The sequence below is a fragment of the Mobula birostris genome, chromosome 23 (genome assembly GCF_030028105.1).
Source record: "Mobula birostris isolate sMobBir1 chromosome 23, sMobBir1.hap1, whole genome shotgun sequence".
Classification (NCBI taxonomy): Eukaryota; Metazoa; Chordata; class Chondrichthyes; order Myliobatiformes; family Myliobatidae; genus Mobula; species Mobula birostris.
The window spans coordinates 61992779-62006480 of record NC_092392.1 but is presented as its reverse complement, the minus strand read 5'-3'; the positions used below and the strand labels follow the sequence as shown (position 1 = coordinate 62006480).

General features: G+C 43.2%; 1 protein-coding gene across 13 annotated transcripts in view; it reads right to left on the bottom strand.

Moving 5' to 3' along the window:
- cfap54 (cilia and flagella associated protein 54) overlaps positions 1–13702 on the bottom strand; it is a 482407-nt gene that overhangs the window by 434052 nt on the left and 34653 nt on the right. The window lies entirely within an intron of this gene.

The window sequence follows — 13702 nt, the reverse complement described above, 5'->3', positions numbered from 1 at the left end:
AGCCTCCGGGTCCAACATATTATTCTCCGTAACTTCCACCACCTCCAACAGGATCCCACCACTAAGCACATCTTTCCCTCCCCCCCTCTCTGCATTCCGCAGGGATCGCTCCCTACACAACTCCCTTGTCCATTCGTCCCCCCCATCCCTCCCCACTGATCTCCCTCCTGGCACTTATCCGTGTAAGCGGAACAAGTGCTACACATGCCCTTACACTTCCTCCCTTACCACCATTCAGGGCCCCAAACAGTCCTTCCAGGTGAGGCAACACTTCACCTGTGAGTCGACTGGGGTGATATACTGCGTCCGGTGCTCCCGATGTGGCCTTTTATATATTGGCGAGACCCGACGCAGACTGGGAGACCGCTTTGCTGAACATCTACGCTCTGTCCGCCAGAGAAAGCAGGATCTCCCAGTGGCCACACATTTTAATTCCACATCCCATTCCCATTCTGACATGTCTATCCACGGCCTCCTCTACTGTAAAGATGAAGCCACACTCAGGTTGGAGGAACAACACCTTATATTCCGTCTCCAACCTGATGGCATGAACATCGACTTCTCTAACTTCCACTAGGCCCCACCTCCCCCTCGTACCCCATCTGTTACTTATTTTTATGGACACATTCTTTCTCTCACTCTCCTTTTTCTCCCTCTGTCCCCCTGAATATACCTCTTGCCCATCCTCTGGGTCCCCCCCCCTTGTCTTTCTTCCCGGACTTCCTGTCCCATGATCCTCTCGTATCCCCTTTTGCCTATCACCTGTCCAGCTCTTGGCTCTATCCCTCCCCCTCCTATCTTCTCTTATCATTTTGGATCTCCCCCTCCCCCTCCAACTTTCAAATCCCTTACTCACTCTTCCTTCAGTTAGTCCTGACGAAGGGTCTCGGCCTGAAACGTCGACTGCACCTCTTCCTACAGATGCTGCCTGGCCTGCTGCATTCACCAGCAACTTTGGTGTGTGTTTCCTGTACTCAGTACTTTGATCTATGAAGGCCAGTGTGCAAAAGGCTGTCTTTAGGACCCTATCTACCTATGACAGAACTTTCAAGGAATTAGGGATTTGTATTCCCAGATCCGTCTTTTCTACAGCACTCTTCAGTGCTCTACTGTTCACTGTGTAGCTCCGATGCTACTTTGTTGTCCCAAAGTGCAATACCTCACATTTGTCTGCATTAAATTCAATCTGCCTTTATTCAACCCATTTTTGCATCTGGTTCAGATCCTGCTGCAAGCTTTGATAGCCTTCTTTACTGTCCACTGCATCTCCTATCTTCGTGTCATCCACAAATTTGCTGATCTAGTTTACCACATTATCATCCATATACACTCAGTGGCCACTTTATTAGGTACTCCTGGACACCTGCTTGCTAATGCAAATCTCTAATCAACCAGTTATGTGGCAGCAATGCAATACATAAAAGCACGTCGATACGGTCAATAAGTTCAGTTGTTGTTTAGACCACACATCAGAATGGGGAAGAAATGTGATCTAAGTGACTTTGACCATGGAATGATTGTTGGTTTCTCAGAAACTGCAGACCTTCTAGGATTTTCACAGAACTCTCTAGAGTTTACAGAGTGTGGTGCAAAAAATAAAAACATCCAATGAATGACAGTTCTGTAGGCAAAACACCTTGTTAATGAAAGATCAGAGGAGAATTACCTGACTAGTTCAAGCTTACAGGAAAGTGACATAATCCTCAAATAAGCACATGTTACAACAGTGCTGTATAGAAGAGCACCTCTGTACACATAACAGATCAAACAGAATGTTATACATTCAGAGATGCTCTTCAGAGTGGATAGGCTACAGCAGCAGAATACCATGAACATGCACTCAGAGGCCACGTTAACAACAGGAGGTACCTAATAAAGTGGCCAATGAGTATGCAGTAGATGACAAGCAACAGCAGATCCAGCAACAATCTCTAACAATGCATCAGTCAAAAAGGCAACCATCTCCTACCACTCAGTGGCTTTTCCCGCGAAGCCAATGTCAAATCCAATTTACTCCCTCATCCAGAATGCCAAGCGACTGAACCTTCTTGACCGACCTCCCATGTGGGACCTTATCAAGTGCCTTGCTGAAGTCCATGTAGACAACTTCCACTGCTTTTTCTTCATCAACTTTCCTAGCACCTTCCTTGAAAAACTCTAAAAGATTGGTTAAATATGACCTACCACGCACAAAGCCATGTTGACTATCCCTAATCAGTCCCTGTCTATCCAAGTACTTACACTCAGTGGCCACTTTATTTGGTACCTCCTATACCTAATAAAGTGGCCACTGACTGTATGTTCCTGGCCCCATCCACTTCAAGATTTGACATAATGTGCATTCAGAGATACTCTTCTACAGACCTCTGTTGTGAATCGTAGTTATCTGAGTTACTGTCATGTTGAACCTGTCTGCCCATTCTCCTCTGATCTCTCTCATTAACAAGGCATTATCACCCACAGAACTGCCACACACCAGATGTTTTTTGTTTTTCACACCATGAACTTTAGATACTGATGTGCAAGAAAATAGCAGGGGATCAGTTGTTTCTGTGATACTCAAACCACCCCATCAGCAACCAACAACTATTCCACAGTCAAAGTGACTCAGATCGCATTTCTTTCCCAGTCTACTGTTTGATTTGAACAACAAATGACCCTCTTGACCATGTCTGTATTTTTAATGCATTGTGTTGCTGCCATGTGATTGGTTGATTAGATATTTGCATAAAAAGCTGGTATACGGGTAGACCTAATAAAGTGGCCACAGGTTGTCCCGTGGAATACCTTCCAACAGCTTACCCACCACTGATGTCAGGTTCACTGACCAATAGTTTCTCAGCTTCTTCTCAGAGCCTTTTTTAGACAATGGAACAACACTGGCTATCCTCTAAGCCAGTGGTCCCCAACCTCTAGGCTGCGGACTGATACCGGGCCGCGATGCATGCAGGGGTGCAGCGGGAGCCGGAATGCACCCAGCACATCTTTAAGAAAAAAGCCGAAATAAACAAGCTAATTAATTTGGTCGACATCTGGGCCGACATTTATGTGCCGGGCGGCACCTAATTAATTGGCTTGTTTACTTCAGCATTTTTCTTAAAGATGTACTGGGTGCGTTCCAGCTACCGCTGCACCCCTGCATGCTTCGAAGGTTGGGGACCACTGCTCTGAACCTCCGGCACCTCACCCCTGGTGAAGGATGTTTTAGATTCCTGTGGTAGGGCCCCTGCAACTTCTGCACTAGTCTCCCATATGATCTGAGGGAAAATCTTATTGGGGATTTATCCACCCTAATTTGCCTCAAGACAGTAAGCACTTCCTACTCTGTAATCCATATACGGCCCACTGCTGTTTTGCCTCACTTCTATAGACTCCATTTCTGTCCCCCAAGTAAACACAGATGCAAAAAAAATCTATTTAGGATCTCCCCCATCTCGTTCAGTTCAGGCATAGGTGATCACGTGATCTTCAAGACCAGTTTTCTTCCCTTGCTATCATTTTGCTCTTAATAAACAGTACCGAGAAAAAGTCTTTAGGCACATATTATATGGGTAGGGTGCCAAAGACTTGTGCACAGTGCTGTACTAATTTTGTATATTGCACTGTACTGCTGCCACAAAAGAAACAAGTTCCATGATATGCGTGAGTGATGATAAACCTGTTTCTGATATGGGTCTCTATTGTGGACTGAGTGGGAAGGGAGCAGGGAAAGCGGAATCATGGTTGGGAAAAGGGGAAGGGAGAGGGAAGCATCAGAAAGACATTCTGTAATGATCAATAGACCAATAGCTTGGAATCAAATGACATTGTCTGGTGTCTCAGGGCTGGGTATGTCTGCACCCTTACCACCCCGTCCCTGGCGCTCCTTCTCTGCCACCTGTTTCACACCTTTCCCACGGTACTCCGTCCTCACCATTCCCAGCACTCTTTGCTCCCACCAGATCTACAGACTCACTCTCCACCCCATATTGACCAATACTGTGTGATACAAAAGTCTTAGGTGCCCTAGCTATATACAAATGCCTAAGACTTTTACACAGTATTCTATCTATGGAAGCCCTTGGGATTCTCCTTCATCTTGTCTGCTTCAGCAACCTCATTCTTCTTCTAAACCTCATGATTTCCCTCTTAAGTGTTCTCTTGCACTTCTTATACTCAAGTACCTCATTTATTCCTTGCTGCCCATAACCTGCTATGCAACTCTTTCTTCTTCTTCTTAATCAGGCCTCAATATCTCTCAAAAAAACAAGGTTCTCTAAGCCTGTTTGTCTTGCCTTTTATTTTGACAAGAATATACAAATTCTATACTCCCAAAATTTCACTTTCAAAGGTTTTCCACTTACCAAGCACACCTTTGCCAGAAAACAACCTCTCCCAATCCACACTTGTCACATCCTTTCTGATACCAAAAAAAATGGCCTTTCTTCAATTTGGAATTTCTATCCGAGGACCAGACCTATCATTTTGCATAAATTATAAACACTATATCCAAAGTATTCCCCTACATAAACTTCTGTTGTCTGCCCTCTCTTGTTTCTAAACAGAAGATCCAGTACAGCATCCCCTCTGGTTGGGACCTCTGTATGTTTATTAAGGAAACTTTCCTGAACACATTTGACAAACCCTATCCCACTCAGCCCTTTTATAAACAAGAGTCCTGATGGAGAGTCTTGGTCCGAAACATCAACTCTTTACACTTTTCCATAGATGCTGCCTGGGATACTGAGTTCCTCCAGCATTTTGTGTGCATTACAGCCCTCTTATAGTATGCGATTCCTAGTCAGTATGTGGAAAGTTTAATGTGGAATGTGGATCATTTCTGCAAACTCTCAACAAATGGGTTCCTCTAAATCCTGCAGCACTATTGAATAGTCTAAAATGTAATCCCATTAATGTGTTCATCCCTTTCTTATTTCAGGGGGCAGGGGTTCAGATTTATGAATTATTAGGATCCCCTCCAGGGAAGGTACAACCTGTACAAAAGGGACGGATTACACCTGAACCTGAGGGGAACTAATATCCTTATGGGCAGGTTTGCTAGAGCTGTTCAGGATATAAAACTAATTAGGCAGAGGGATAGGATCTGGAGTGATGGTGCTGAGGTTGAGGTAGTTGGTTTAAGAACAGAGGCAGTGTGTAGTGAGACTGCTAGCATGGAGAGGCTGATGATGGGGCAAAATTGCAGTCAACAGGATGAGTTACAATGTAAAAAATGGACTAAATCAAAAAGGGGGACTGAAGGTGCTATATTTGAATGCACACAGTATACAAAATAAGGTAGATGAAATTGTTGTGCAGTTACAAATTGTTGTGGGCATCATTGAATCATGCCTGAAAGATTATAGCTGGGAGCTTAACGTCCAAGGATACACACTGTATCAAAAGACAGGCAAGTAGGAAGTGGGGTAAGGGTTGGTACAAAATTAAATCAAATCATTAGAAAGAGGTAACATAGGGTCAGAAGGTGTTGAATCATTGTGGATAGAGCTGCAAGGATAAGAAGAGCCTGATGGTAGTTAAACAGTAATAAGGATATGGTCTACAAATTCCAATGGGAAGTAGAAAATGTATGCCAAAAGGGCAACATTACAATAGTCATAGGGGATTCCAACATGAGAAAATCAAGATGGTGCTGGATCCCAAGAGAGGGAATTTCTGGAATGCCAACAAGATGGCTTTTTAGAGCAGCTTGAGGAGAAACCCACTAGGGGATGAGCTTGAGGATGAACATACTAGGGGAACAGCTACTCTAAATTGGGTGTTGTGCAGTGAAATGGAATTGATTAGAGAGCTTAAGGTAAGGGAACCCTGAGGGTCAAGTGATCATATTATGATTGAATTCACCCTGTAATTTGAGAAGGAGATGCTAAAATCAGATGTATCAGTATTACTGTGGAGTAAAGAGAACTACAGAGGCATGAGAGAGGAGCAGGCCAAAATTGATTGGAAAAGAACACTGGCAGGGATGACAGCAGAGCAACAATGACTGGAATTTCTGGAAGCAATATGGAAGGCACAGCAAATATACATCTCAAAGAGGAAGAATGACACAACCATGGCTAACAAGAGAAGTCAAAGCCAATATAAAGGACAAAGAGAGGAGATATAATAGGGAAAAAAATACTGGGAAGTTAGAGGATTGGGAAGCTTTTAAAAGCCAACAGAAGGCAACTAAAAAAGTCAGTAAGAAGGAGAAGATGGAATATGAAGGTAAGCTAGCCAATAATATTAAATAGGATACCAAAAGGTGGGTGGAGCTAAGAAGACAATGGCTGTTAACAGGACTCCTTCGCTTGCATCTTCAGAAACAGCTCTATTTCTAACTTTAATATCTCTATTTTTCCCTTCAGCATTCTTTTGAAGACCCTGACCTGGAGTTGCACACTGACTTTAGTTCTTTGCAGGAATGGGACCCGCTCTCGGGGTCTCTCGACTGGCCATTATTTGATATACCAAGGACGTGGTCTAGAAGGTTAGCTCGCCTTCGGAGTTCCGGGATTTCATGGCTCTGGAGGTGGGTGGACTCGTGGTCAGTGCCTCTGCAGGGAATCAGTGTGTCATGGGAGACGGAAGGTCGAAAGCAGCAAGCTGGCTGCTGGCTGTGTGACCAGAGGCCCGAGTCCCTTGGGCACAGAGCTCAGAAAAAGCGACACAACAGACTTTTAACACATAAATCAGCGAGTTCTTTGTTATGTCTCCCCCTCGCTGTGAAATGGAGACATCCCTCTTTCTCTTATTAGGGAGAGAGAGAGCCTGTGGTATATTGAATTACCAGGTGAACAAGTAGTCTTTGAGGTCCTTCAAGTCCGTGTCTTTATTTATGCTTTGCTGCCCGAGTGCTTGTTGGGGCGGGGGGGGGGGGGGTGCCGATGCTTTTTTGCTGGTGGGGAGGGGCAATCGTTTGTTTTGCTGCTGCTTACGCGTGGGAGGGGGAAGCTGGGGGGGCTTTGGGGTTTAACCGTCATTCATTCTTTGGGGTACCCTGTTTTCATGGATGGTTGCAAAGAAAAAGTATTTCAGGATGTACATTGTATACATTTCTCTGACATTAAATGTACCTTTGAAATTTCTTCAGATACATTAACTGTAAAAAGAGAGATGACAGTGGTTATCAGGCTACTGAATAATGAAGCTGGAGAGGTAGTAATGGGAATGACGGACATACTGAGTAAGTATTTTGCATCAGCCTTCACAGTGAAAGATACTAGCAGTATGGTGGAAGTTCAAGAGTGTCAGGGGGCAGAAGTATGTGAAGTTGCCATTACTAGAGAGAAGGTACTTGGAAAACAGAAAGGTTTGAAGGTAGACAAGTCACCTGGACCAGATAGTATACACTGCAGAGTTTTGAAAGAGGTGGCTGAAGAGATAGTGGAGGCATGAGTAATGATCTTTCAAAAATCAGTTGACTCTGGCATGGTTCTGGTGAAATGCAAAATTGCAAATGTTACTCCACTCTTCAACAAGGGAGAGGGGTAGAAGCAAGTAAATTATAGGCCAGTTAGTCTGACCTCAGTGGTTGGGAGGATGTTGGAGTCAATGTTTAAGGATGTGGTTTCAGGGTAATTGGAGGCACATGATCACAATATGATTGAGTTCAACTTGAAATTTGTTAGGGTGAAAGTAAAGTCTGATGTAGCAGGTTTTCAGTGGAGTGAGGGAAATTACAGTGGTACAAAAGGAGAGCTGGCCAATGTAAATTGGAAGGAGCTGCTGGCAGGGATGTTAGCAGAGCAGCAATGGTGTGCATTTCTGGGGGAAATGAGGAAGGTGCAGGACATATGTATTACAAAAATGAAGAAATACTCAAATGGTAAAATAGTACAACCATGGCTGACAAGGGAGTCAAAGTTATTGTAAAAGCAAAAGAAAGGCATACAACAAAGCAAAAATTAGTGGGAAGATAGAGGATTGGTAAGTTTTTAAAAACCTACAGACAGCAACTAAAAAAATCATTAGAAGGGAAAAGATGAAATATGAAAGTAAGCTGGCAAATAATATCAAAGTGGATAGTAAAAGTCAAGTATGTTAAAAATAAAAGAGAATATGAGAGTGGCTGTATGACTTCCAGAAAATGAGGCAGGAGAAATAATAATGGGGGACAAGGAGATGGCTGATGAACTAAATAAGTATTTTCATCAGTTTTCACTGTGGAAGACACTAGCAGTATGCCTGATGTTGTAGTGTGTGAAGGAAGAGAAGTGGGTGCAGTTATTATTAAAAGAGAGAAGGTGCTCAAAAAGCTGAAAGACCTAAAGGTACATAAGTCACCTGGACCAGATGAACTGCACCCAAGGGTTCTGAAAGAGGTAGCATTGGAGATTGTGATGACATTAGAAATGATCTTTCAAAAATCATTGGACTCTGGCATGGTGCCAGGGGACTGGAAAATTGCAAATGTCACTCCACTCTTTAAGAAAGAAGGAAGGCAGCAGACAGGAAATTATAGAACAGTTTGCCTGACCTCAGTGGTTGGGAAGATGTTAGAGTCAATTGTTAAGGATGAGGTGATGGAATACTTGGTGACACAGGACAAGTTAGGACAAAGTCACACACATCAAAGTTGCTGGTGAATGCAGCAGGCCAGGCAGCATCTCTAGGAAGAGGTACAGTCAACGTTTCAGGCTGAGACCCTTCGTCAGGACTAACTGAAGGAAGAGTTAGTAAGAGAATTGAAAGTGGGAGGGGGAGGGGGAGATCCAAAATGATAGGAGAAGACAGGAGGGGGAGGGATAGTCCTGACAAAGGGTCTTGGCCTGAAACGTCGACTGTACCTCTTCCTAGAGATGCTGCCTGGCCTGCTGTGTTCACCAGCAACTTTGATGTGTGTTACTTGAATTTCCAGCATCTGCAGAATTCCTGTTGTTTAGGACAAAGTCAGCATGGTTTCCTTCAGGGTAAGTCCTGTCTGACAAACCTGTTGGAATTCTTTGAGGAGATTACAAGTAGGATAGATAAAGGGGATGCGGTGAATGTTGTACATTTGGACTTTCAGAAGGCCTTTGACAAGGTGCCACACATGAGGCTGCTTACCAAGTTAAGAGCCCGTGGTATTACGGGAAAGTTCCTAACATGGTTTGAGCATTGGCTGATTGATAGGCAGCGAGTGGGAATAAAAGGATCCTTTTCTGGTTGGCTGCCAGTGACTAGTGGTGTTCCACAGGGGTCAGTGTTGGGACCACTTCTTTTTATGTTGAATATAAATGATTTAGATGATGGAATAGATGGCTTTGTTGCCAAGTTTGCAGATAATACGAAGATTGGTGGAGGGGCAGGCAGTGTTGAGGAAACAGGAAGGCTGCAGAAAGACTTTGACAGATTTGGAGAATGGGCAAGAAAGTGGCAAATGAAATACAATATTGGAAAATGCATGGTCATGCACTTTGGTAGTAGAAATAAATGTGCAGACTATTTTCTCAACAGGAAGAAAATCCAAAAATCTGAGATGTAAAGGGACTTGGGAGTCCTTGTGCAGAACACCCTAAAGGTTAACTTGCAGGTTGAGTCAGTGGTGAGGAAGGCAAATACCATATTAGCATTCATTTGAAGAGGTCTAGAATACAAGAGCAAGGATGTGATGCTGAGACTTTAAGACACTGGTGAGACCTCACCTTGAGTATTGTGAACAGTTTTGGGCCCCTCATCTTAGAAAAGATGGGCTGGCATCGGAGAGGGTCCAGAGGAGGTTCACAAGGATGATTCCATGAATGACGGGGTTATCATATGAGAAACATTTGATGGCTCTGTGTCTATACTTGCTGGAATTCAGAAGGATGAGGGAGGGATCTCATTGAAACCTTTCAAATGTTGAAAGGCCTAGACAGAGTAGCTGTGGAAAGGATGTTTCCCATGCTAGGAGAGTCTAGGACAAGAGGGCACAGCCTCAGGATAGAGGGGCACTCATTCAAAACAGTGATGCGGAGAAATTTCTTTAGCCAAACGGTGGCAAATTTGTGGAATTTGTTGCCACATGCAGGCAGAGATTGATAGGTTCTTGATTGGACATGGCATCAAAGGTTACAGGGAGAAGGCTGGGAACTGGGGTTGAGAAGGAGAAGAAAAAAAGATCAACCATGATTGAATGGCAGAGCAGACTTGATGGGTCAGATGGCCTAATTCTGCTGTTATGTCTTATGGTCTTATGATAAAAAAAGCCGTGGTCAGTATGGTTTCTACAAGGAAAAATCTTGCTTGAAAAATCTGTTGGAATTCTTGGAAGAAATAATAAGCAGGATAGACAATAGTTGATGTTGTGTACTTGGATTTTCAGAAGGCCTTTGACAAGGTGCCATGCATTAGGCTGCTTAACAAGTTCAGAACCCATGCTATTACAAGAAAAATACTAGCATGGACAAAGCAGTGGCTGATTAGCAGGAGGCAAAGAGTGGGAATAAAGGGAGCTCTTTCTAGTTGGCTGCCAGTGACTAGTGGTGTTTCACAGGCGTCTGTGTTGGGACCACTTCTTTTTATGTTATATGTCAATGACTTGGATGACAGAATTGATAGATTTGTGGTAAAGTTTGCAGACTATACAAAAATAGGTGGAGGGGCAGACAGTTCTGAAGAAGTAACGAGGCTAAGGAAGGACTTGGATTAGGAGAATGGGCAAATAAGTAGCAGATGGGATACAGTGTCAGGAAGTGTATGGTCATGCACTTTGGTAGAAGAAATAAAAGGGTAGACAATTTTATAAATGGAGAGAAAATTCAAAAATATAGAGTGGAAAGGAACTTGGAAGTCCTTGTGTAGGATTCCCTAAAGGTTAATTTGCAGGTTGGGTCTGTGGTGAGGAACACAAATGAAATCAAGAGGATTGGAATATAAAAGTAAAGATGTAATGTTGATGTTTTATAAAGCATTGGTGACTTACTTGGAGTACTGTGAGCAGCTTTGGGTCCCTTATCTAAGCACATGCTGACATTGGAGAAGGTTCAAATGGCGTTGACAAAAATGATTCCAGGATTGAAAGGCTTGTCATATGTTTGATGGCTCTGGGCCTGTACTCATTGGAATTCAGAAGAATGAGGGGTAACGTCATTGAAACCTATAGAATGTTGAAAGGCCTCGATAGAGTGGATGTGGAGAGGATGTTTCCTGTGGTGGGGGAGTCTGAGACCAGCTTCAGAATAGAGGGACGTTAATTTAGAACAGAGATGAGGAGGAATTTCTTTAGAGGGAGAGTGGTGAATCTGTGGAGGCCAAGTCATTGGGTATATTTAAGTCAGGGGTTGATAGATCCTTGATTAGTCAGGGCGTGAGGGGATATAGAGAGAAGGAAGGAGATTGGGGCTGAGAGGTAAAATGGGTCAGCCATGATGAAATGGCGGAGTAGACTCGATGGGCCAAATAGCCAAATTCTGCTCCTATAACTTCTGTACCACATTGAATTAATTAAAAATCAAAGGCTGCCACATCTGTCTTTACCTGATACTACTGTCCAGACTGCAGTGCTATGTGCAGAGTACTGGGATGAGCAATGTCTTTGTGAAGCAGAGTACACAGCAGTCCCTGATGTAGGTCTGGTACAGCAATCTTGTTCTGAGGTCTTCAGTTTATTTTCCAGAGAGTATACATTAGCCAGGAAGATGGTTGGGAGTGGTGGTTTCAGGGCCCTGTTTTTCAGTTTTAGCTGCAGCCCAGTCTCGTGGCCTCACTCTGAGTAAGAAACTGCACTCACTACCCAGGTTAACATCACTTGAAAGATGTACTTACCCCAGAGAGTCTGTAGTGGAAAAAGATGCCGGGTATTTACAGGGCCACAGAATTGCAGTTATGATGCAAGACAATTCAGCATTATTGCCTGTGCCACATAATACCGAGGGTAAGAAAATGAGGACAGGACAAATGAATGCATTGCTGAAAAGCTGGTACTACTTGAACCACTGAAGTTTCTTCAGGGACCTACCAAATGTTCAAAAGACTAGATAGGGTGGGTGTGGAGAGGTTGTTTCCAGTGGTGGGGGCATCCAGAACTAGATGGCACAGCCTCAAAACTGAGGGGTGACCCTTTAGAACAGAGGTAAGAAGGAATTTTTTTTTTTCTCACCAGAGTGTAGTGAATCTGTGAAATGCTCTGCCACAGAGAGTGGTGGAGGCCAAGTTCATGGGGAATATTTAAGACAGGTTGATAGTTTCCTGATCAGTCAGGGCATCAAAGGACATAGTGAGATGGCAGGTATATGGAGTTGAGTGGGATCTGAGATCAGCCATGATGGGATGGTGGAGCAGACTCGAAGGGCTGAATGGCCTAATTTTGCTCATAGGGGTCTTATGGTCTTACGGAGATCTGTATAAGAAAGGCAAAATTGCACCTGAACTGGAGGGGTACAATATACTTGAAGGGTGATTTGCTGGTGCTACTCAGGAGGGTTTAAACTACTCTTGCTGGGAGTAGGATGCAAAGTAGTAATCAAACAGATGAGAAAGTTAAAACAAGTACCAAGGTTAGAGCAGCAAGTCTAGTGAATAGGACAGTGAATGTGAAGGATCTGACAAGCTAAACTGCATTTACTTTAATGCAAAAAACCTGACACATAAAGCAGATGAACTCAGGGCATGGGTCAGCACATGGGATTCTAATATTACAGCTATTATGGGAACATGGCCAAGAGATGAGCAGGACTTACAGCTCAATGTTCTGGGGTATCAATATTCTTGGTGTGATAAAGGTGATGTAAGAGGAAGGGGAGTTGCACTACTGTTTAGAGATAGCATTACAGCAACATTTAAAGAGGATATCCCAGAGAAACATTTAGTGAGGCCATATGGATAATAAGGGGTAAGGGGTATTATACTTCAAGTCCTCTTTTCCTCCCCCCCACCACCCAGTAGTAAGCAGGAACTAGAGGAAGTATGCAGCAAAATTGTGGATAGGTGTAAGAACAATAGTGTTATGATATTACTTTATTTTACCATTCCTGACTTGACTGGGATAGCCTTACGGAAAAATTTGTGTAGCATGTCCAGGAAAGTTTTCTGAAGCTATGGGGAGATTGCCCTACTAGAGAAGGGACTATGCACAATCTCCTTTTCGGAAATGAAGCTGGCAATAATTTACAAGGTAGTGGGGAAGCATTTGGGACCAGTGACTATAGTTCTATTATTAAACAATGTTTAAGTGGCATCTTTGACAGGTACTTGAAAGAGCAAGAATAGTGGGATATGGAATTAATGGAGGCAAATGGCATTTACATAGACAGGCATAATACTCAGCATAGGTGTAGTGAGCCAAAGAGCCTATTTCTCCATTGTAGAATTCTATGACTCTACGAGAGTGACCAGTTTGTTTTTTTTTAATAAAGAAGACCAGAAGGAGACTTAACTGGTGTGTTAAAATTATGAAAAGTCTCAACAAATTAAACTACAAAGACCCATTTCCCTGACAGAGAGGTCAGTAATTCCAGGGACATAGCTTTTCATTCATTAGAAGAAAGGAACTTTGGAATAAAATGTCAACTCAAAAATCACTGGCATTTGGAATCAATACCTGGAAGACTGGCGTTGGAATAGAAAGTGACTACACCTAAAAAGGTAACTGGAAAATCATTTGAAAAGCTTATATTGTGAAAGTGTATTGACCTAGAAGGTAGGTCAAACATATCACAATAAAATCTTACAACAAGAAGAATTTGCATTCTATTTGGATCCTTACAGCAAGAAAATAAAACAGGGCATTTTCCATGATCACACTGAATATTGACAGTTT